General features: G+C 40.4%; 1 protein-coding gene across 4 annotated transcripts in view; it reads right to left on the bottom strand.

Annotated features, from left to right (window-relative positions):
• Window positions 1-22,755, bottom strand: part of FAM110B (family with sequence similarity 110 member B) — a 113,259-nt gene that overhangs the window by 7,841 nt on the left and 82,663 nt on the right. For 3 of the 4 annotated variants that reach the window (XM_059474511.1, XM_059474494.1, XM_059474502.1), the window contains one exon: window positions 11,229-11,295. The exons of the other annotated variant lie outside the window; for it this stretch is intronic. The gene's annotated coding sequence lies outside the window, so the exon portion shown is untranslated. The remainder of the gene's footprint in view (window positions 1-11,228; window positions 11,296-22,755) is intronic. 4 annotated transcript variants of the gene reach the window in all.

The following is a 22,755-nucleotide window of genomic DNA, read 5'->3' as shown; positions in this document are numbered from 1 at the left end:
TTACATATTTTAGCAGTATTCAAGTTACAGAAAAAGCAGCAAAAAGAGCCATGTGAAAATGTGGTCTAAATGAAATGAGTGAAATGCCTGTCCTTGACTTTGGTGAGGACATTGCTTCACCTGACAAAGTTACAATGAAGCTCATTCTCCTAATTCATCCCTCTGGGACAGCAGATGAAGGGATTGCACAGAAGGGAGGATGATGTATGGTGGATAAATATAATGAAGGCTGACAGCCTTTACTCTGCCTTTCTTTATATTTAAAGGCCTGTGTCAATTTTATTTTCCAGGTGATAAAATATAACTACCACTACCTCAAGATGCACCATAACAAGACATAAATTCCAGTACAAGTAATCAAGAGGTGGCTGCAACAGGACTCAAAGAGATCACAAAACAAAACCTACACAGGAATGCAGGACACAGATGGAAAATGTCAGGTTCCCCTAACACCTGGGTGCCCTTCAGAGCTGCAGGCCCCATTATGAAGATACTGGTTATTTAACAGTCCCTGCAAAGCCTACAAATGAGAGCTTCACTGAGAATCACTGGCTACAGGTCTGTGTGCTAAGTTATACTAATATGTATGCCTAAAACTGATACAAGTTATTCTGTAGATAATTGTCATTGTAAACCTCACATATGTATGTTACTAAGTTTAAAAAAACAGGCAAAGCCTAAGTAAACTTGGATGAAATTGATAAAAGGTCATCCATATCCAGAATGGCAGCAGTATTTCATTTTTTAAGCCAATTTTAGATAAAGATGTGTATGCTGTGTAGTCTTGGTCCCATATAATATTAACTGTCAAGATAAAGCATGAGGAGATGAAATAGTGTTTCAGATCTACCATCACTCAAAATACAAATGAAAGTGCCTGTTTTCAACTCTGTTCCTCCCTAAAATGTGGTACAGTGAACAGTAGGAGCAACAGGCATCTGTTCAAGTATACATTTAAACCTTCAAAAGGTCATGAATAATGTGAACTACAGTGACCTGAAACGGAGAGTGGCAGAATTACAAGGCAAGAAAAATTTCCACCAAAGGGAAGGCAGTAACTTTGGCAAAGGCAGTCACTTTTCACTGCTGATGTGTTACTTCCAACCAAAAATACCAAACTACAACTAACATTGTTTGCAATAGCTTGCATAGCTGAGCATAATATGGGCTGATACATTTATGCTAATTCTGCTTTGCTCTTACATCAAAGGCTTTTAAGACAAAACTCTCCATAAATACCACAGTGTCACCACTGAGCACTCTTTCTATTTTAATATGCAGTGAAAATGATGAGGTTTAAAGCAGGACATTGCCATAACCAGAAATGCTAACACTGTTAAGTTGAAATAGCTGCTGGGAAATCCATGGAGGTATAAACGTCTGGAAAACAGGAAAGCAACCTAGCAGCTGTACTTACATACTAACCCTGTAATGTATGCCTAGATCTCACTGGGAGCTGGATATAGATACTTCTTTGAAAGAAAAAACTTTAGGAAGTATTTTGCTTCTTTTTAGTTCTGAAATCCATCTCCTACCCAGTAGCAGTAATCCACTCCCAGGGATGCTTCTCGGATAAATACTGCCCCATAGATACGTCACAATGATGAAAACTCTGATTTCTTTCAACAGGCTGCATAAATGCAGAAGAAAGCCCAGAAATGAAATTCTCCTTTTTCCAATGAGACAGTACAAACCAAAAGAAAATATCTTATTATTTACTACAAGCCGTGTTTATAAAAGTTGTGTTTGTAAATCAGTTTTGTTTTCTCTGGACCCCTGTTTTACTTAGACAGCATTGTGTTCTTTGCAATAATTTCAGTTGCTTACTTAAACAAAAAAAAACCCCAAAAAACACAAACCAAAACAGCAAAGGGCCTAAAAAATTATAATAAGGAATATGATGTTTTCCTGGATTTGTAGCCTTATGTGAATATTTCTATTTCAGTGTGCATTTTATGAGAATAATAAACACTTCACAAAGTTTTAGGAAACACCCTTACTACTTGTTCATCAGCCAGTGGCAATGGTCTCAAATATAAACTACTTTTACACTTTTAATTCCACATCTATCCATAACCGTAATATTTTAAATTTACAGCCTCCTCCTTACAAGGCCACAACTCCCAGTTTATCCTGTGGGCTCCTGAGCCTACACAGTTTTCCTAGGATATTTTATGCACTTTTAAAGATCAACACAATCCCCTTCTTCAATACAGGATACTTGGCTCTGGTGTTCAGCTACATTTCAGAGGTTCATCAAAGCCTGATAGAGGTCCCTGCTGTACCAAGTCCCACCTGTTTGGTCCCTCTTCTCTGGAAAAAGGGAGGGTTCTCTCCTACTTCTGTAAGATGCAGTAACTGCTGCTATCTGCACTACCCTCCCCTTTTCTTCTACTGATAGGAAAAACTAGCATCTCATCTTCTTGCTGCTGGTAGATGTCCTTCATGGCCATGTTTGGATTTGGCATCCTGATAAACCAACCTTTTTTCCTGGTAGTATGTGGGGAAAAAAAAGTTAATTGGGGGTTCACTGCTGTAAAGTAGGGGAAAACAGGGAGACGGAACAAAAAAATTATTTCAATTATGAAGATCAGCAAAAATGTTTTAAATGTAAAACTTTTCATTTTAGTTTCCATCTCAAGACCATGGTAATTCTTAACAAGCCCACTTTCAGAGTGAGACATATTTGAAGCCACCAAAAATCTTATGGCAATAAGTTCCATAGAAATCATATGCACTTGCAAAGAAGGAAATAAAAATCTATCCGCAAAAATGTGGAGATACATCTGCAAAACACCCTCCTTCTAGTTTTACTACAGACACATCACCTCACTAGCAGGATTCTCAGACTCCACCATCACCCACGTGGTACCCCCAATAACACTGCCAAGTCTGGTCCTCAACAGCAGAAGCACAAGTCTCATCAGTAATCAGGCAGCTGGGAAACAGCTCAGTAACTTCTGCAGCATCCCTCACCAAAAAAAATTATAGCTATAAACTCACCTACAGAACATACATCTTGATAGCAGTATTTTCAAAATGCCAATTCTGAACCATTTGTCACACTGGGATAAATTAAACATAGTCCTAAATTCTATAAATGTTTGAAAACCTGTATGAATGTTAAAGCACTCTACTGCAGCATAGCAGTGCAGCTATGGGATTAGACTAAGGGATGTGACCTTTATTACACAATGGAGTATGCCCTAAAACATAAACCACTTTGTCTTAGAAGAACCTTTTATCTTGGAAATACTAAAAAATCAAACCAGATTTAAATGGATAAATGCAGGTATAGATTTTAAAAATGAATGTTTATATTAAATGTGCAGTGTGCCTACCAAAACAGCGTTGTAGTCAAAGATTTAAGGACCCATGACCAGAAGACTTTTGTAGGTTCATCGCCTTCCTGGCTATTGCTGCATGGCAACATCAAGCTGAGCCTTCAAAACTCATCAGCACTGAAACACATACACCTAAATGGCATTTTCTGTGGGGAAACAGAGTCTCTGCTCACCACTTAGGTGACAGCAGTACTCATAAAATCTTGGGTAGCTGATATTTAAGCTTGGATCTCACCACAAAGCAGTTCCTCTGCCAGTACTTTTCTCCCTCAACTAATACATTGAGAATCACTTCTGAGCTCTTCTGCCTGCCTACAAGGCCTCAGCTATGTCCTGAACATCAAACCAAGTCAAAACCTGGACGCTTTCCTCATCTCCCATATGACTTCTATGGCTGCTCATCTCCCCTGTTTCACTTCTTTGGAAGGAAACTGTGAAAAATCTGGAATGATCACGAGCATGTAGGATAGAAGGTATGTTCGGGGAAAGAGGCCCCATGGGCATGCCCCAAGCACCCATGCCACCTAGCTTAAGTGAAGTTCTTATTTCTGCTAAAAACCATGCAAACAACTAAGCCTAATGATAATTCCCAAACTGTAGAAAAACCAGGGATCTCCTCTCCTTGGTCAGTCACATTGTCTCATCCAGCAGGTACCTGCCAGACCTTAAAACAGAGCCAGAGCTGGGGAGGATGACCAAGAAAACACTTCCTCCTCCACCAGATTTGGAGTCCAGACTGGAAGCAGCCTTCCATGGCAGATACTCAAAGTACCAGGCTACACCTTGTATTATACAAATGTCTCAAATGTGGCTGTCAAGGGTGCCAGGCTCTTTCCAGTGGTGCCAGTGACAGGATAAGGAGCAATGGCCTAAAACAAAATCAGAGGAAGTTTCACAGAGGAAGAACTTCCTTACACTGAGGGTGGCAGAGCACTGAACAGGCTGCCCAGGGAGGTTATGGAGTCTCCCTCCCTGGAGATATTCAAAATACATCTGGACACCTTCCTGTGTCACCTGCTCCAGGTGACCCTGACTTGGCAGGTGGGCTGGATGAGGTGATCTCCAGAGGTGCCTTCCAACCATAACAATTTTGTGATTCAGTATGGAGAGACAGATCCTTTTCCAGCATTTTCTTTCAAAAGCTTCCACTTTAAAACAAACAAACAAAAAAGTACTAGCAAGGTTTCTTTAAATAAAGAAAAGAGCAAAAAAAGACCACATATGGTACTTGACAAGGAAATTGGTTTACTAACCCTGCTCCAGTGCAATTAAATGATTTCTAGCAAGTAGGACATTTCAGCTGAATAGGAAGACCAACTTGGTTCTTCCTCAGGAGGTGCGAAACTTGCCCCAGTTTGGGGACTGGGGATTTGATCCAATCTCTCATTTCTCAAAAGAGTTCAGCAATCTCTGATTTTATGTACATAAACACTGCTGCCAGCTTGTTCATGTGGGAATGGCAAAAATTTACCCAACTGTCATAAAGGGCCCGAGGTCCTGAAATATCAAGCTGCCGTGATTAGACTCTTGGTTATTGATGAAAGTTCTCTAAAACTGTTTACAATGAGAAATGCATTAAAGGACCATAGCATCATAGGTATGTGAGAAATAACCATAAACCCACAAGGAAAACAGCATCAGTTGGACACTCCCTTGCAGTTACTCATCCTGCAAAACTCCAGAAATGTTCAAATACACGAAAACCCAAAGTAAACAAACACAGCCAGAAAAGAAAAACAATTCCAACAATTTATGCAGTGAAAAAACCAGAAACCATAAAGAGCTATTATAAATAGAAAAAGACCCCATACTTAAAATTTTCTTTCCTTTAGAGATGTATGTAGTAAAAGAATCTTTTGAAAATGCTTATTTTCAAAGTTTCAAAACAAAGCTTAATAGCACCTTCCTGAAGTTTCTTACATGTTGTGAAAATATATCTGAAAGAAACAGTGCCTAAGCATACAGAATATTTCTTGTAATACTTGTCAAGATTTTAAAAGCAAGAACCCAGAAAGCCATCTAATTATTTATATTTAAATATTTTCTTACTTTAACAGCTTGTTACATTGAAAATTCTTTTTAATAAATTCTATACGTGAACACGAGCATTTAATCTTTAGAAATAAATATTAAAATAAAGCTAATTAACGTCTGCTACTGATATTAAAAACTTACAAGGCCACCTTTAAGAGGCAATACAGTAGGCACAATTAAAAATAAGCATAGTAAAACCAGTACCACCAGAAAAATGATAATGTTCAGCCAGCGGGATACAACAGAGCGGCCTAATTCTGACAACTGCAGACTTTGAGCTGCTCTTCTGATTAGCTGTGGGGTCTTGTTTGTCAAAACTCTTTGCTTTTAACAGCCTTTTCTGCAACATGAGATATTACTGCAGTAAGGTCAGAATGGCTATTTAAAAATAATGTCTACAAATGAATTGCCCTGAGTTAACAGTTTCTAAGCATTGCATTTCTAAGCTGTACACAGATGAAATATTGCATTTTTTTTTAAACAAACACACTATAAAAGTTTTGACTACGTAAAAACAAATCGAGTCTTTTTAAAATTACATTTGGAAAAAAAAACAAACTATACATGATTTACAGCAGTGTTCTAGGGCACTGCAACCTTCAGAGCAACTCCATGAATCATTTCTTTCATTTTTGAATGGCAAAATTATGTTTTTCTCTAGATAAGAGGACATTTTCCCATACCACAGGATAGTTCATTCTCCTTTTCTCCAACCTCATGCCTAAAGTTACATGCTGTTAGAAGTCGAGAGAGAAAACTGAAGGCATGCATAGCATTATGTCTTGAAGATGTATCTGTATATTACAGAGTTCTTCAAGCAGATTGTTGAGCATACCAGTTTTGGCACTGAAACACAATTTAGGTCTTCATTGTTATGATGACGTTGCCATTAATGATTACAGCTGTATAACTCAACACAAGTGCCACACTTGTGCATGGTGTGTAACTCCTCAGTCTATACCACCATTGACTACAGCTGTTGAGGTGTTTGCTGTTAGAGTACACTGAGTATATTTTCTTCTTGGTTGCTGTATGGGAAATACATGCCACAGAGTCCACACGTTAAGCTACAGATCTTCACAAACTGTTCACAACCTATTTCAATGGAGATGAACATCCAGCTCCAGTAAGGACAATAATTCTTTTGACCCTGTCTCTCACAATAACTTGTCAATGAGCATCCAAACTTTTGTATAATATGCAAATTTGACACTCAAAGTGGGGCCTTTGTATTACTGTTTAATTTAATGACCCTTCACTAAAACAATGTTCTTGAAAAGCCTCATTTTAGAAATCAGAATCTTCAGATTCTTTTGAATGGTTTTTGCCTATCTGAGGGGTTAGGTGAAGTTATGATGATGATGATGATGCTGGAAATTCTTCCTGACCTCCAATTTTAAGAAACCATAAAATCCTCATCATCTTAAAGAAAACAAAATCTGTATCATGACCACTGCATTTAATTAAATGGAGAGAGGAAAGCAGTGTAGGGACTCCAAGAAAACAAACAAAACAAACAAACTAAAGAAACACAAAACCTGGAATTGTGAGTGTGGGGACAGACATAAGAGAAGTGAGAAATTACAAGACACAGAGAAGTAGAAGAGAAATGCTATTAACCAGGCAAAGAGAGGAGAAGGTGTTGGGAATAGAGGAAGAAGCACTGAAGAGTGAGTTGGGAAGCAGGAGTAGATTACAAGCACAGAGAAGGATTACATGAAAAAGGAAGAGACAGCTCAAGTTCTCTTCCTCATCTCCTCTCTCACAGCTCCTCCATCCTGCAGAAGGAACAGAGCTGGCATAAGGGCATTGTGGAGAAAGGGGAAGCTCTCAGAGAAGCTCCTCCTGAAGCAAAGCTCCTGCTAACCCAGACCATTTGGTTTGCAGGAGAGAGATACACCTTCTCTGTCCTGCAGCCCCTGCGCCTGGGGCACACTGTCTGCAGAGCTCAGAAGGCTGGGGGCAAAGGAGCTGGCACTGGGTGGCTGGCAGGGACATATCACAGAGGGACACCAGGCTCAGAGCACCTTGCACCTTCAGGATGAAAATGCATAGTGGAGAAAATCCAGGGACCAGAAATACTGACCAGTCAATTGAATGAGTACTGAGGTTTGCTGGAGATTCCTCAGTAAATCCAGTCGTTCTTTTTGGCAATGCTTCAGACCCCTTTCACATGCTGATGGCATGACCAGATACACAACAGGCTTGTCCCTGGGATGCCTGAATCAGGGATGCTCTCCATCCTGTCCTCACAGGTGTCACAGACTATTGATTAGAAAGTCTGCTTAAACCACTCCTCCATTCCTGCCCTCCCTGAGAGTATCAGACTACCCTTGGACTGCTACATATCCATTCTCCTCTAAGGTGTGTGATGCACAGCCACGCTTATGGATCTCCCCTCTTCTGTAAACAAAAGTAAATCTCCAAACTGGAGGTTAATACAGGATTGATATTGGCTGCCCCCAAAGTAACATAAGAAATTCACCCCAAACTCAGAAAGTGGATAGAGGTATGCCAGTCTTGTATCTACTGCTTTATCTTTATTAAGAGATGAGTATCAGCAAAGTTTTCTAGTAGTTGACTGAAGCTACTTTACCCTGCATGACAGAGTTAAGATGCCTAAACCAGACAAATAATGGGAAACCAAGGTGCCAAACCTCAATTGAGGACACATGGTGTCTCTTTTTCCATCTGCCCATGCCTGCTTCATAAAGGTAACCTCTCCTGCCCAGCTGCTCAGCCAGCACACAATCCCCATACACTGAGTCCCTCCACTGAAGGTGTCCCTCAGTCCCAGTTCCAGCTCATCACTGATCTGGACTGGTTTCAAGGCATTCTTTAAAAGTTAATGTAAAGGGAGGGCTGGTTGTGTCACCCCAGCCAGGACTGAATGCTGCCTTCATCATAAATCACAAATCCAATTTTTTCTGTTGACAAAATGAGCAATATATTTCCAACAAAACCACAGAACTACTGGAGCATCTGTATGAACACAAAACATTGAATCCCATTTCTAAGATGGCAGAAATAAATCCCATGCAGCATGACATGAAGGAGATAAAAATATGAAATGTGACTGTAAAATTAGTGTAGGTTAACTTGTGATCAAAAAAATTAACACAGATCTTTGAATGTTCCTGGTGTCAGTCACAGCTAAAATGGTTTTGCTGCCTTAATTTCATACTATGTATCTGGAATTTCAAGTTCCCAATTCCTCAGCTGATAGAAATGGCTTCTGAGATGATTTTCACATTCTGGGAACAGATTTTTACCCTTAAATGAGCCATGTGTACTCTCAGACTTAACATTTTGTCTTGAAATAAAACAGCAGTGATAATTGTTAATTTTAAGACCCCACACAATGCAAATTTATGTTCTGGAGCCAAATATGCTGATTGGAAACAGATGAACATGAAATGCCTTTTACTGAGCAGAATTAAAACTAAGTATTTGTGAAGTGTGCTGCTAATTTGACACATGACACATCAGACATTGATTACTGATTTTTTTCTTTGCTACAATGAAATACTTTATTAATCTTTCAAGAATTTTACAACCATTGCTACGAAGTGCCAAATGTTCACCTCCCGTCCCCTCCTGTCCTCATGGGTTTCAGCTGGTTTACTTGTACTCACCAAGGATGAAGCTACTCTGTCCATTATTCCTGACACCTTTTGTTTTGGAGCTTTAGTGACAAAAATAAAGATTTTTAAGCTTTAATGCTCATCTTCTGCTCAGACCTTAAGGTCAAGCTCAGTGTTGTGGATGGACTTGTGCCTGAAGACTGGAAAAAAGCACTCCAGCTTTCAAAATGGGCAGGAAAGAGGATACAGGGAGCTATCAGCCAGACAGCCTCCCCTTCCTCCCTGGAAAGGCGATGGAGTGGCTCATTCTGGAGGCCATCTCTATCCACATGGATGACAACAAGGTGCTCAGGAGTACCAGTTTATTACCTCACTAGTATCAGTTTAATATCTCACTAAAAGCAAATCATGCTTGACCAACTTGATTGCTTTCTGTGATGAAACAACTACCTGGATGCGTGGGGAGAGAGCAGTGGATATTGCCTACCTTGACTTCAGTGAGGCTTTAGACCCTGTCTCTCACAACATCCTCACAGGCAAACTCAGGAAGTGTGGGCTGGATGCCTGGACAGTGAGGTGGATTGAGAAGAGGCTAAACAGCAGATCCCAAGGGTTACAAGTGGCACAGGGTCTAGTCAGAGGCCTGTCACCAGTGGTGTCCCCCAGAGTCCTATACTAGGCTCAGTACTCCTTAACTTGTTCATCAGTGCTTGGGATGAAGGGGCAGATCCTCCTCAGCAAGTTCACTGATGACACCAAGCTGGGAGCAGTGATTGATTCCATAAAGAGCTGTGTGGTCCTCCAGAGGACATCCTTCAACAGTCTGGAGAGGCGGGCAGAGAGAAGAATCTTTTGAAGTTCAACAAGGGCAAATGCAGGGTCCTGCACCTGGGGAGGAACAACTGCATGCACCAGCACAGGCTGGGCACTGACCTGCTGGAGAGCAGCTCTGCAGAAGCACCTGGGGGTCCTGGTGGGCAACATCTGCCCATGAGCCAGCAGTGCCCTGGGGGCCAAAAAGGCCAAAGGTGTCCTGGGCTGCATTAGGAATGACATTGCCAGCAGGTCAAGGGAGATGATCCTGCCCCTCTCCTCAGCCCTGGTGGGGCCACATCTGGAGTGCTGTGTCAGTTCTGAGCTCCTCAGGAAAGAGAGACGTGGAGCTCCTGGAGCAGCTCCAGCAAAGGGCAATAAAGACGATTAAGGGACTAGAGCATCTCTCTTATGAAGAAAGACTGAGGGAGTTGGGCCTGTTCAGCCTTGAGAAGAAATGACTGAGGGAGGACCTCATCAATGTCTATCAGTATCTGAAAGGAGAGTGCCAAGAGGATGGGGCCAGGCTCCTCTCAGAGGTGTGAAGCAACAGAACAACAGGCAGAATCTGATCCACAGAAAGTTCCATCTGAATACAAGGAAGAACTTCCTTACCAGCAGAACTTCTTTACCAAGCACTAGAACAGATTGCCCAGAAAGGATGTAGAGTCTCCCTCACTGGACATATTCAGAAACTGTCTGGACAAAAGTCTGTGCCATGTTCTTTAGGATAATGTTGCTTAAGCAGGGAGCTTGGACCAGATGACCCACTATGGCCCTTTCCAACCTCACCCATTCTCTGATTCTGTGTGCCTCAGTATTTGGAAAGCAGTAGTAACAACCAAATAAGTAACAGAAAGCTCTGAAGTGCTGAGCCTACCAGCGCTCATTTGCACTGAAGATCTCTGTTATAAAAAGCTAACACAATCTACTGAATGGAAAAACAGTAACCAAAGTACAGCTAGGAATAAAGGATGGTAAAAAGCCTGGAACTACTGGAACACTTCCAAAAAGGAGTCAGGTAAGTAACAGAAATAAATAGAAAGCTCTGGAGGACTAAGGAAAGAAGTGTTTACTTGCACTGGAGGTCTCCATTGTAAAAGCTAAAAACAAATTTACTGAATGGAGCAACTGTAACCAAAGTACAGGTTGGGAATAAAGGGTGAGAAAAAGCCTGGAACTACTGGAGTACTTCCAAAAAGGATTCTGCAACACATACATGGCTGTGTGACTGAGGCCAGCAAGAGAAGAGAAAGCCTCAATCTTTCTGAAATGGCATTCAACTACATACTTGCAACTAATGAATCTGCCAATCCGATGGACTAGTAAAGGTGGAGGAAGAGAAACTCATTATCACAACAAGATAGCAGAGGAGGACATAGTAAAATCATTCTGGGAAAGCTTTCTTTTTATCAGCCCCTGGGGGAAAAAAAAGTGCATTTTAAAAAGGTACCTGTAAAAGCAGAATGCCAAACTTTTGTCAACACTCCAAACAGGGGAATGTAATGCTCCAGAGGACTCTGAAAAAAAAAAAAAAAGACAAAAAAGAATATATGAAAAAGGCATTAAAAACCCCTAAAACACAACATACCAGTAACACTGCAGGTGCACGCACGTCAGTGTTGAAGGTCATGGAAACAGGACACCAAGGCCAGTCCATGCCAGGGGAAGGGAGGGGAAGAAGTGCAAGGCAGCCACAGCAGCAATTGGGACTATTTCACATGAAAGTTGAGATAAATTATGACATCAACATGGCTGAAGCCTGTGAGCTGTGTAATCATAACAACAACTAATTAAAAGGTCATTAGGGAAGTCTCAGAACATAAGCTTGCCCTGATGCAGTATCTGATGTGTGAGATGAAATGCATCTGTGCTGGGGATCAATGAATGAATGCAAACAGGGCCAAAATGTCAAAATGCAATTTTTAATTCACTGATGAAGGACAAAAATAAAGTTCCTTTTAAGTTCCTGTTCTAGATAAACAGTCCCTTTTGTTGAGTTTTTGGCTATTTCCAAACAAAGAGAGAAAATACTGCAGAGAAAAAACCACAACTCTGTTTCTATGATAAAAATTTAGTAGGGCATGGAATCAGTGTCAGCTACTTTACAAGTAACTGAGGGAAAAATATCAATATGTAAATGTTAGTGTTATTTCAGGGCAGCTGCTAGTTGATTCTGACATGAAAATATGGAATCTACAGTGATGGTCTATTTTTCCATACTCAAAGTTAAGGCCAAAGAGCAAAATATTTGTGTGCTCAAAAACCCTCCACACCTCCCTTGCTGGGAGGGATGACAGGATATGTTCCAAGCTAACAACAAAAAGCACAAAAAATCTACTATTTAATTTTTATATGTCTATATGCAAAAATTTTGCTTTTTTTTCTTAGTCACTTTCCCTTTTCCAAAACATTTATTTTAGACAATGCTTTTTAAAACCATGGCAGTATTGTCTTTATAAAACACTACTCCCATCTAGTCAAACAATACATCTTTCATTTCATATGCAACACCTTCTCCTTTTTCTACACAAAATTATTACCTACTTTTTGGAGTTTTAAACCAGTTATTAAAGTCCACACGGAAAAAGCCCCAAACCTTTATATTTTGTGTCACCTGCTAAAAATGATTGCAAATATCCTCACAATAAATAGACTGACAGAAAAGCACATAATTTTAAAATTTTGAGATAATTTTCCTGTAATTAAGCATTTATATATGCAATAGGTAAGGGAGAAATAAGTCAGTGTATTTCTTAGGGAGGAAAACAACTCTGCTGTGGGATGCAGCTTTCTACACATCTTTTTATGTGGAAAAAAGGCAGTGATGGAGGAAGGGGAGGAGCAGTTTTCCTTTCTGCTGTGAGGCTGGTGACTGCCAGCAGAAGGGGAGAAATGCCAAGCTAAGGAAGACCCAATACCATAATGGCTTTTAAGAGAGCTCCAATACACAGTTACCACATAAGTGCATGCACAAAAGAGTTCTCATCTTTCTGTACCAACAAGAATACACTTTTACTTTCTAAATGATACAAGTATATAGACATAATGACCAACATACATGTGGTTTGTTCCAATAGTAGTAATTCAAACAGACATATTTATGATATGAATGTCAGTGTGAACTATGAAATGCATTGCTGTTTAGTGAACACCAGTGTACACTATGTTAAGATTATATAGCCTATTTTATGTTCTAAAGAGGTCGCAGTAATAAAAAGTGGAAGTATTAATACTGGAGTAGTTACTGTACAGTGAGTTGCTGGAATCCTTTGGTGCCACAATAAACATACTGCTCCAGGTCTCAAGGATTTCCCAAGAGGGTCTCCATTAAATTGTGAAACAACCAGGAAAGCACACACCACACAGGCTTTACTGAGCTTGGCTCTGGACCCAGGACAGAAATGACTGAAGAAGATACACATACAAAACTCAAACAGATAAATGTTCTGTGCAGCTTTCAGTGCATGACTGGTTTCATCATTCACGCCACAGAACAAAACCCCAACAATGCTATTTAGCACCTGCAACAGCAGAGTGCACTGACAAAACTGTCAGTGGATAAAGCTTACAGAGTAATGTGGAGGCAGACCAGGTTCTGAACTAAGTTACAGACTGCGTAAATTCGTCAACATAACAACAATATTCTCATGCATGGGACTGTGCAGCAGCAGTGTGGACAACCCTCTGTGAGGACTCAGGTCTCTGCCAGCAGAACAGCAAATCCTCAGATGGCAGCACTGGTAGGTGCAGGATGAGCAGCCCAAGGCAGAACCTTGTACTAATTGCCCTGTTTGAGCAGATGAACTGCTCTGGTAATAGATGTCCAGCAGCACTTTATCAGTCCAAAACAGTGCCCTTCAGCAACACATCTCAGACAAATCTCATAACACAGCACCCTTAACACAGCTGAGAAGGGCCACATACACCACAGTGAATATTTTTAAACAGTAACACAGAACTGCAAGAAAAAGTAGAGAAAATGAAGAATATAGCATAAATTTCAGTAGAATTTATAAGCAAGGACTTATCAGGATAGCTAAAAGCACCAGATTCTCCTTTCACAATTGAATATACTGTTTAGCATAAGAGGTCTCACATGAATATTTCTCAAGTTCTAATTACTCACGCAAGTGCAATTCTTATGTGTTTAGCAAGCACCATGCCAGACCCCTGTCACCAAATTTTAGTTACTCCAGCTACCTCTCTGTATGGCCCAGTTCCAATGCAGAAGAACCCAGAAAGGCCACCAACAAGTTACACGCACTTGGTTTTCTCCATGAAAATATGAAAGGAAAATGATAAATAGGCAAGAAATAAACAGACCCTGCTTGTCCCAGGGAATTTGCAGTAGAATACCAGGCCAGCCCTGTATTGGAAGAACCAAACCTCTTGTGATAAATCAATACCAAATGCTTGGCCTCCAAGAAGGCAACCTATGTCTGACAACTACTGTAGTTGATTCTTAGGTGCTTTTTAATTCTTTCTTGCATTCTTCCTGTATCTGGAGGCCCAGGATTTCATCTCTCCTGCAGTTTTATGACACAAGATGAAAATACAGCAGGATATGTTGCTGCACAGCTTTACAGTGGATGCACAGCAGAGTTTGAAAATGTTTGTTACCATTGAGAGCTCAGTGCTTCTTCCTGGTGGCGGACAGACCTGCTTCCTGCAGGCAGGCACAGTGGGGCACAGCTGCCATGGTGTGCAGCCACCATTCCATTCCTTCCTCACTGACAATCTTTCTTAGATTTTTTTTTTCCCTTTAAACAACTTAACAAGGCCTGTGCAAGCAGATTTATATCATAGATTAACCCCTGGGTTCGAAGGGACCTTAAAGATCATTTGGTTCCAACATCCCCACCATGGCCAGGGACACCTTCCACTGGACCAAGCTGGCTCAAAGCCCCATACAGCCTGGTTCACTCCAACAGGAAACAATGATCTCTGCAATACCTCCTCTTAGGAACATTAGGAGCCCACATTTTTGCTTCTCTTAAAAATCAATAATATATATGCTGATGTAGTGCCAAACACACAGTAGCTGAGATATGTGCAAAGAACTGATTGGTCACTGGCTCCTACTAGACAGGCACAAGTGGCCTCAACATGAATATTTAAAGCAATTGTCCTTATCTTTTCAGTTCTCTATGGAGGGAAAAAAGGAGAGAGAGGAAGAAAAGAAAGAGAAAAAAATAACAAAAAAAATACTCTAAACCATCTGAGATCCAAAACAACATGAGGACAGCCAATATCAGACTTCTCAAAATCACAAAAATCATGACACTGAGTGGCATACACAAAGCTGGTTTCCCTTTTGAGCTTCAGCTAAGATTTAATCTCCTCTGTAAGGGCAGAAAATGCCTCACCTAGACAGGGAGCACTTAAACCAAACCAAGATAAGAAACTCTGGACTAGACTCAGACTGTAAAAAATATTAACTTCTTTAATTACATGGGTGTGAGCTACCACTTTCTCCTCTGAACTGACATTTATCTGTAGCTTTTTTCTCTATAAAATCCCACACTCATTCAAATTTCTTTCCAAAAAAATCCTCCTGGAATGCCTAGAAAAACAGTCCACAATGGCTGGGCAGCTGGCATACTGCAATGGCTCATTATCCTAATTTCAACAGGAAATCATTTATCTGCTGCTGAAATCAAGGTCAAGTGGAAAATTTTAACAACCAATATGAGGAGATTTGTGCATCTAAAGTTAAGTTTGTAACTAGATAAATTCTAAACATTTTTGCCATTTTTTAGAAACGTATTTTTTTTAACCATTTGGTAAGCAAAAGGGTATGCAAACTGTTCAGGCAGGAGTGATGCTCCTTTTCAAGACAACTGACTGCCTTGGGGACAGCCACACCAGGCTGGGTTCTGGCAGAACAGAAACTCTCCTGCCATTTGTGGTGCCAGGCCACTCCAGTAATACAACACATTTAGAAGACTCATTAAATAAGATCATCACAATGAGGTTGAGACCTTTAGAACCAGGAGTCACTGAAATGTGAACATAATACACAAAACTACAGAAAACTCCCCCTTGTTCCACCAGTGATCCCTTCAGCTGGTCCCTTGCCAGTTGAATATTCCTACAATAAAAAGCACCCATGATATGAGAAAAACAAATCTCAGAGTCCTGTGACTGGCATTGCATATTCAAAATTTAAAAACCCCAAAGGAAGGAATGACCAAAGCGTTTGCCACGTAAGCAAGAGCCCAGTGAGGATTTTAAAATGGAGAAAGAGGCCAGCCTAACATCTGGATTTCGTATTTGAGATACATCTGAAGAATGGAAGAGACATCTGTCCCTGGATATTATCAGCAGAGGGACACATCTCATAACAAATTCTCAAAGGCATTGTCAAGGATGTGTCTTCTTCAGCATCTCTTAACTCAGAAGCACGGTGTGCCCCGTGCCTGGGGTAAGCATGCAGGCACTCTAGTGAGGATTCAGGGATTTCAGCTGATTTTTCCTATTTTTACTTGCAGGAAAACAGGGAGTTTTATTCCTCAGCCTGGCTCCTCTTTAGACAACCACAACCTGAGAATTGCCAAAGCTTATCTCAGTTTAATCTCAGAGATATGAATCTTAATGAAGAATAATTAAAGCAAAGACTGTTTTGCCTTGCTGATGGAAACTGAAATGAAAGAAAAATGGGATTAAATTATTATGAAACAATTTTCAGATGTACAACATCATGCCAACTAAATGCATCTTATGAAAAGCTAAAAAATTTATACCTAAATATACTTTCTATAGCTGCTCTCCTTTTTGCCTACATACAGGTTAAGAGAAGTCTTGCCCTTGAACATTAAAAATCACGAAATACCACAACAGGAAAAGTGAAAACCACACAGGAAACTTTATTTGAACTACCTGGATGACAACAAATCTTTACTAGGACACCACACACCAACATGTGCAGACAAACAGAGAGGAATGCTCTGTGCCCAAGCTGGCCAAGCTGGAAATGAGTGGAGAGGGAGCTGGAAGCTGCTGCCCATGCTCTGCAGAGGGGCACACAGTGTATTAAATACACCAGGAGGTGGGAACCACAAGTTGCATGACACAGAAAAGCTTTCTTCCAACATGTTTCCCATGAGTAAAAAAAAACAAAAAAAAAAAAATTAAAACACCTCCTAAACATCTTTATTTGCAAAAATATTAATCTCGCCACTTTTTTGAAAAAAAAAAAAAAAAAAAAAAAAGTAATGAGGGGAAAACCAAACCAAAACAAACCCCAAACAATCAAGGCAGAGACACAGCCACACAAAAGAAATGGAAATGTTTAAGAGAATGAAATTCAATTCATCACTGACCTTTGCCTGGATGAAACATTGGGAAATTTTGCTGGCTTTGGTAACTGCCAGCAAAAGGTGTTTTAAAAAGTGTGATGGTTTATATGAAATATTCATATTTGGATGTGTCAGTGATTTTGCTCAGAAAGTGTACCTGGTGTTTCCCTTAATGCAATTCTCTGTTTCTTCACTTCCATGGTGTTTTTTTGTGTTGATCTCAAAGTTCCTTTCCAACCTAGTTCATTCTGTGATTCTGTGTTTTGTTGGCTTTTTTTAAATGAGTCTCACATAATTATGATTCACAAATATTGCAGGTAGCCTCTCACTCTGAGAGTTAACATTGAACAGATTTTTAACAAATACAATTTTATTTAGTATTGTCTAATCTACCAAAAAAGAAAACCAATTTTTAAAATTAGTAACTTAAGTTGGAGAGATGTAACTGGAGCACATTTGAAGCTTACTATCTTTCCCAACAGTTAATCCATATTATAGATATCAAAAAGGTTTTTAGAAATAGATATACTTTTTTCATAATTTTTATTTAAAAAAATTAATAATTCAGACACTGAAAAAGCTAGGCTTGTATCTTTCATGAAAATGCTTAATTAAGCCTAAATTCAGAAATTCTGTGTATACTTTCAAGAGGTACTTAGAAGTCAAACTGTGACCATGAAATAGGTGCTTGGTGTCTGCAGAGACCAAATTTAGCAAATAAATTGGAATGTACAAAGGTGAAGACTGCCTTCTGAAATATTAGACTTTGTGCACTTTGGCTACATGAAGAAGGCACCATGAAAGAGAAAGGAATATAGTCCATTCCTGCTCACATCCCTGGCCCATCACCCCTGGCAGCAGATCATACACATCTATTATTAACACCTCTTGCTCAAGAGGAGGAGATGAAAACAGGACTTAGCTGCATGTGTGCTGAAAGTACCAAAAGGGGATTCTTGCTTCCTTTCCACAAAAGAATCCCTTTGATTTTATGCAATTGCCTAATTAAATTTCACTGTGCATATTAAGTTTTCAGATGTCTAGCTATTTTAAGCTCAGCCCTAAATCAAAAAAGCACATATCCATAAATGACCCTTTCACTAAAAGAAACAAAACCAAAAACTCAGATAGGGTTGTTGTACATAAAGATATCCTCCACTCCAGATGACTCCTCAGTTCAACCAAGGAGAAGAGATCATGCACATAACTTTCAACTAGGTCACAAACTCTACCTGTCTAATATTTTATTCATGCACCTTGTAAAGGGATGCACATTATTTCAAGTTCCAAGAGGAACATCATTCTATGAGCAACAGCTCTTCATGAGTGCTTCAATATTGCGTGGGGATTACTTTATTTTAGGGATGGAGAGACAGATCCAATTTCTTCAGTCAGTGAGAAATAACAACATAAAATCAAGTTGTCAGTCTCTTGACATACTATTTGCTTTAACTTATACTCAATAGTTCCTTGATGAGTTGGTGGATTACTCTAGAGGAATTCTCAAAAATACTTCTGAGAAGAAAATGAATCGTCCAAAGTCTAAATTAGCCATGCAGAATTTATACATTATTAGACAATATTTAAGGGTCATAACGTTTTTAGAATATATATACAGAATAACTGTGTGTGAATTTTCAGCTGGGAGATAGTGGATATCTTTCAAAATTACATGAGAATCCATCAAATGCCATAGCTCTCTGCTCATTAACCTGAGTGTTTTAGCATGCCTGATTCTGCTTCTTAGGGTCTTTACAATCTGAGGTCTTCTTTTAGGCCAGTATTTTTACACCTGATTCACTAATTTGTTACACCTGATTCACTAAGATTGAGAAATTCTATCGTGAAATTTTCTTTTTTCTCCCATAGCTGGGAAATGTTGGATATCTACACCACACACAGTGCTGCTGAGAAAGACAGAGGTTAAAAGCAGGCTCTGGGCACTGAGCCAGTCTCCAAATGTTCTTCGCCCTGCTAAACTGTGCTTGGATTTGCTGTGAGAGTATACAGCAAATGGATAGAAAATCTTGAAATACCAGGGGCAACTTAATATAAAAAATTAGGCAAGCTGCAGAAGAAACTATTTAAGAGCCATTTTCCCACTTCATTTGCTAACATAATATGACTTACACATCGATACTGGACCTGGAGTAGCATCTGCCTTTTTGGGTTGGATGTTTGCACTTGACTGCAGAATATTTAATTTCACACTGGACAACACATTTTAAGCTCTTCAAGAAAAAAAGTCAGATTCAAGTCTTGCTGGATTGGTATAGTTGTAAAAATGAACATGATGAGAGATAAAAGCAACTGAGCAAAGAATTAACAGTTGCTTTTTTTTCTTTTCTACTGTCATACATAGAGTTTGGTGACATCATAGCATACTATGATGAAAGCTATAGCTTGAAAATGCTACTGTTTTGGAGATGTCATGCAAAAAGGTTGAAAAAGGAAAGAAATTAAGGTTGGTTGACATGAAAAGAGAAATCAGGGTTCTCATGGGATGCAGCACAGAAAATAGATTTTCTTGTAGATGTGCTGCCAGGAGCAGCACAGGCTGCCCTGTCCCAGAGCCAGTTGAGGAGCTGGAGCACAGGAGGAGAGGGTGAGGGCACTGTGTTTGCTCAGTCATGAAAAGAGAGGGCTACAGGGAGAGACCTACCCACTGCCTGATGGGAGGGGACACAGACTGTCCTCAAAGGTACACAGGGAGGAAGGGGAGCATCAACCAGAGCTGCAACATGGGACATTAGAGCCTTATATGGGGGAGAAAACGTTTTACTTTCAGAAATCACTGAAACAGAAGTCCAGAGAGTCTGCTGGACTTTCATCCTTGGAGATAATGAAAAGTGTCCTGTGCATGGCCTTGAGCAACCTGATCAGATGGGAATCAGGTGGTCAGCAGGATGGACTAGGTGACCTCTGCAAGTCCCCTCCAGCCTATACAATTCTGTGATCTCATCTTGCCACCTCATTGCAGTGGTGCCAAAAATCAAGAGTTTCTTTGTCTCACCCTCTCCTCAGCAGCAGGTGATCCAGACATGGAAGACAGAGCAATAAACAAGTACATGTTTAAATTCATCACCATCTATATCCACCTCTTTCCATTTCTCCATGCTTGATAGACTGGAATATTTGCTTCTTAGTATGCACCGGGCATTCTCTCTGCTCTTTTGCTTTTTGCATCTCTCGGTGATTTACTTGCCAACAGCAAACAAAACAGGATGACTTGAGAAAATCAAGAAAACATGAGGAAGAGAAAAAGAACCACGCAGAGAAAGAAAAGCATCATCTCTTCCTTTTTAGCAGCAGGCACCTGTAATTTATTCAGCAAGGCAGCGACTTAACAGGCAGCGCTGTGCAGGACTGCTTTGTGTACAGCATTAAGGAATCAGTCGAGGAAAGGGGGTGAGAAGGACAAAAAGCTGCTAATGCCAGTGTTTAACTGGGAGTAGAAGCTAAACAGAGGGCTGATGGGCTGTGCCACTCTGTGCAAGTCTGGTTGCCATGCTGAAAACATGCCCCAAATTCCCTGTATTGGTGATACAGATATGCAGGGATACACAGGGACACACTTGATATACTGGGACAAAAATCAAGTGGCCAATATCACAATTGCTGCTATTTAGAAACTGTCTAATCAAAGGAGATGTTCTGATGCCCCAAAAGATGTATTAGGCAGGGAAACTGCCAAAAGTACTCCATAAAGTTCTAAGGTACATATCACATGGACTGAACTCGCCAGTTCAACAATGATGTCATCTGCTCCTTGCAGCTCACAGAAGGCCATGTTGAGGCAGAAACATGCAATGATTTTGTCAAAAGAAAATACAAAATACGTAAGCAATATTGAGTTAGACTGTTTGACTCTTCCCACTGTTTCTGCCACCAGTACAGGCAAGAACAAACCAATATTTGCAGTGACACAACTCAGTACCAGTACTGCCGGCAGACACTGAGCAACAGAGAGCACTGAATTAATTTTTTCTGTTTAGTGAAAGTAAATAATAGCATTATTAGAGACTGACAGAGGACAAACAAACTAAAGCAACTCAGCAAACCCACACAAAACCTGGGTAATTAAACTCCCATTTTTCACAGCAAGGATGCCTGGAATCTCAACACTGCAAAGCATGTGACACTTCCCCCATTCAATTTTCCTTAAATCAGCTCTTTTTCTTCACTATACCCACCAAACACAAACTACATTTTGAAAGGATCCATTTTAAAAGATAAGCCCAACCCTCTGGTACTTTGTCACGTGGCTCCTGGGAAATGCTGCTGGGAGTCATTAAAGAAGCAAGTACTCAGTGGATTCTCACCTTAAGGATGTTCAGTGCAAGACAGATTCACAGCTATCTTATCTGCTAGTTACTAATGCAGAGAGCAAACTTTGTGCTCACCACCAGTGAGCCTCCAAATGGCTTTGCACTGCAGATGCTGTCCCCACTGGATGTAAGTCATGATACTACAAATGTGGTTTGCAGTTGGTGAGGTTGCCAGGCAGTGTCTCTGCACTGCCAACAGTCTCTGCTTCAGTTAATTTTCACATCTTATTGTCTATGCTGTCATTATCCAATCTGACTATTACACCAGCAAACCAGGAACCTGCTGCAAAGGAGTAGTTAAGAGGGTAGAAATGTTTTGCTTTAAATATTTCCTATGAAAGAATAAATGCACACAGCTCCCACCTCTGCATCTTTGCTTTCAGGATCCAAGCATTATTAACAACTCTTGATAAGGAAACTATTATTGTTTTTACACAGTAAGAAGTGGTGCTAAGGATTAATAATATACATATGTAATGCTTTTTAATTTCATAATGAACAACTTATTTGCACTTATAACCTATACTTCAGCTACAAAGACAGCACAGCTGCCCTCTGTCACCACAGTCACACTGGTTTCATCCTACAACCCCTCCACAAAGAAATGCACAACCAATATAAACTGCATCACTTCTGAACCACTGTTTTGTGAGTTTTGGGAATGCCATAGCAGCCACAATGTATAACACTACACCTATCCCAAATTCTCCTTCAGCAAACTGCACACCTGGTGGGACCAAACACCAGAGCAGAGATAGGTGGGGGCAGCCAAAGAAGAGCCTGCAGCCCTTTCAGCTGCCCAAGACAGCTCACCTGTTGGATGAAAGCAGCCTAGAGTAGGATCATCCTGGGAAGGGGCTGTGTTCCCACAGCTCTCAGCCGAGCCAACTGCTGCAGTGCTTGCTTTGCAGGGTGCTCACAGCTGTGACAAACTCCGGAGCAGGTTCCTGGCAGCAGGAGCAGAGAGGGGCAGGACGCCCCAGCCCAGCCCAGCGGAAGCAGAGGGCACTGTTTGCACTGCAGGCCAGCTCCTGTTCCCCTGTCTGACAATGGCAAATCTCTTTGGCCCTGGGCAGTTCTGGGAACAGAATATTGTCTTGTGAAATTCCAACGCTGTTTTAATGCTATCATTATTAGCATTGTCTTCAGACAATAAAATGTTCTGTCGCAGTTGCTGTGGGCTCGCAGCAGTGAATACACACTGAGTCACCCCGCATTAACTTAAATAGCACAACTGTGTGAATACATGATCTTCAGTTAAATCTACACACACTCAAAAGTAAAAATAAGCAGATCGCCAAGGAAGAACTCACTTTCTACACAACACAAAACCCTTGCTGTGTGCTTCCAC

This window comes from Ammospiza nelsoni, chromosome 1 (assembly GCF_027579445.1).
Source record: "Ammospiza nelsoni isolate bAmmNel1 chromosome 1, bAmmNel1.pri, whole genome shotgun sequence".
NCBI lineage: Eukaryota > Metazoa > Chordata > Aves > Passeriformes > Passerellidae > Ammospiza > Ammospiza nelsoni.
The sequence above is the reverse complement of the archived record's forward strand: the minus strand, read 5'-3'. Positions and strand labels throughout refer to the sequence as shown.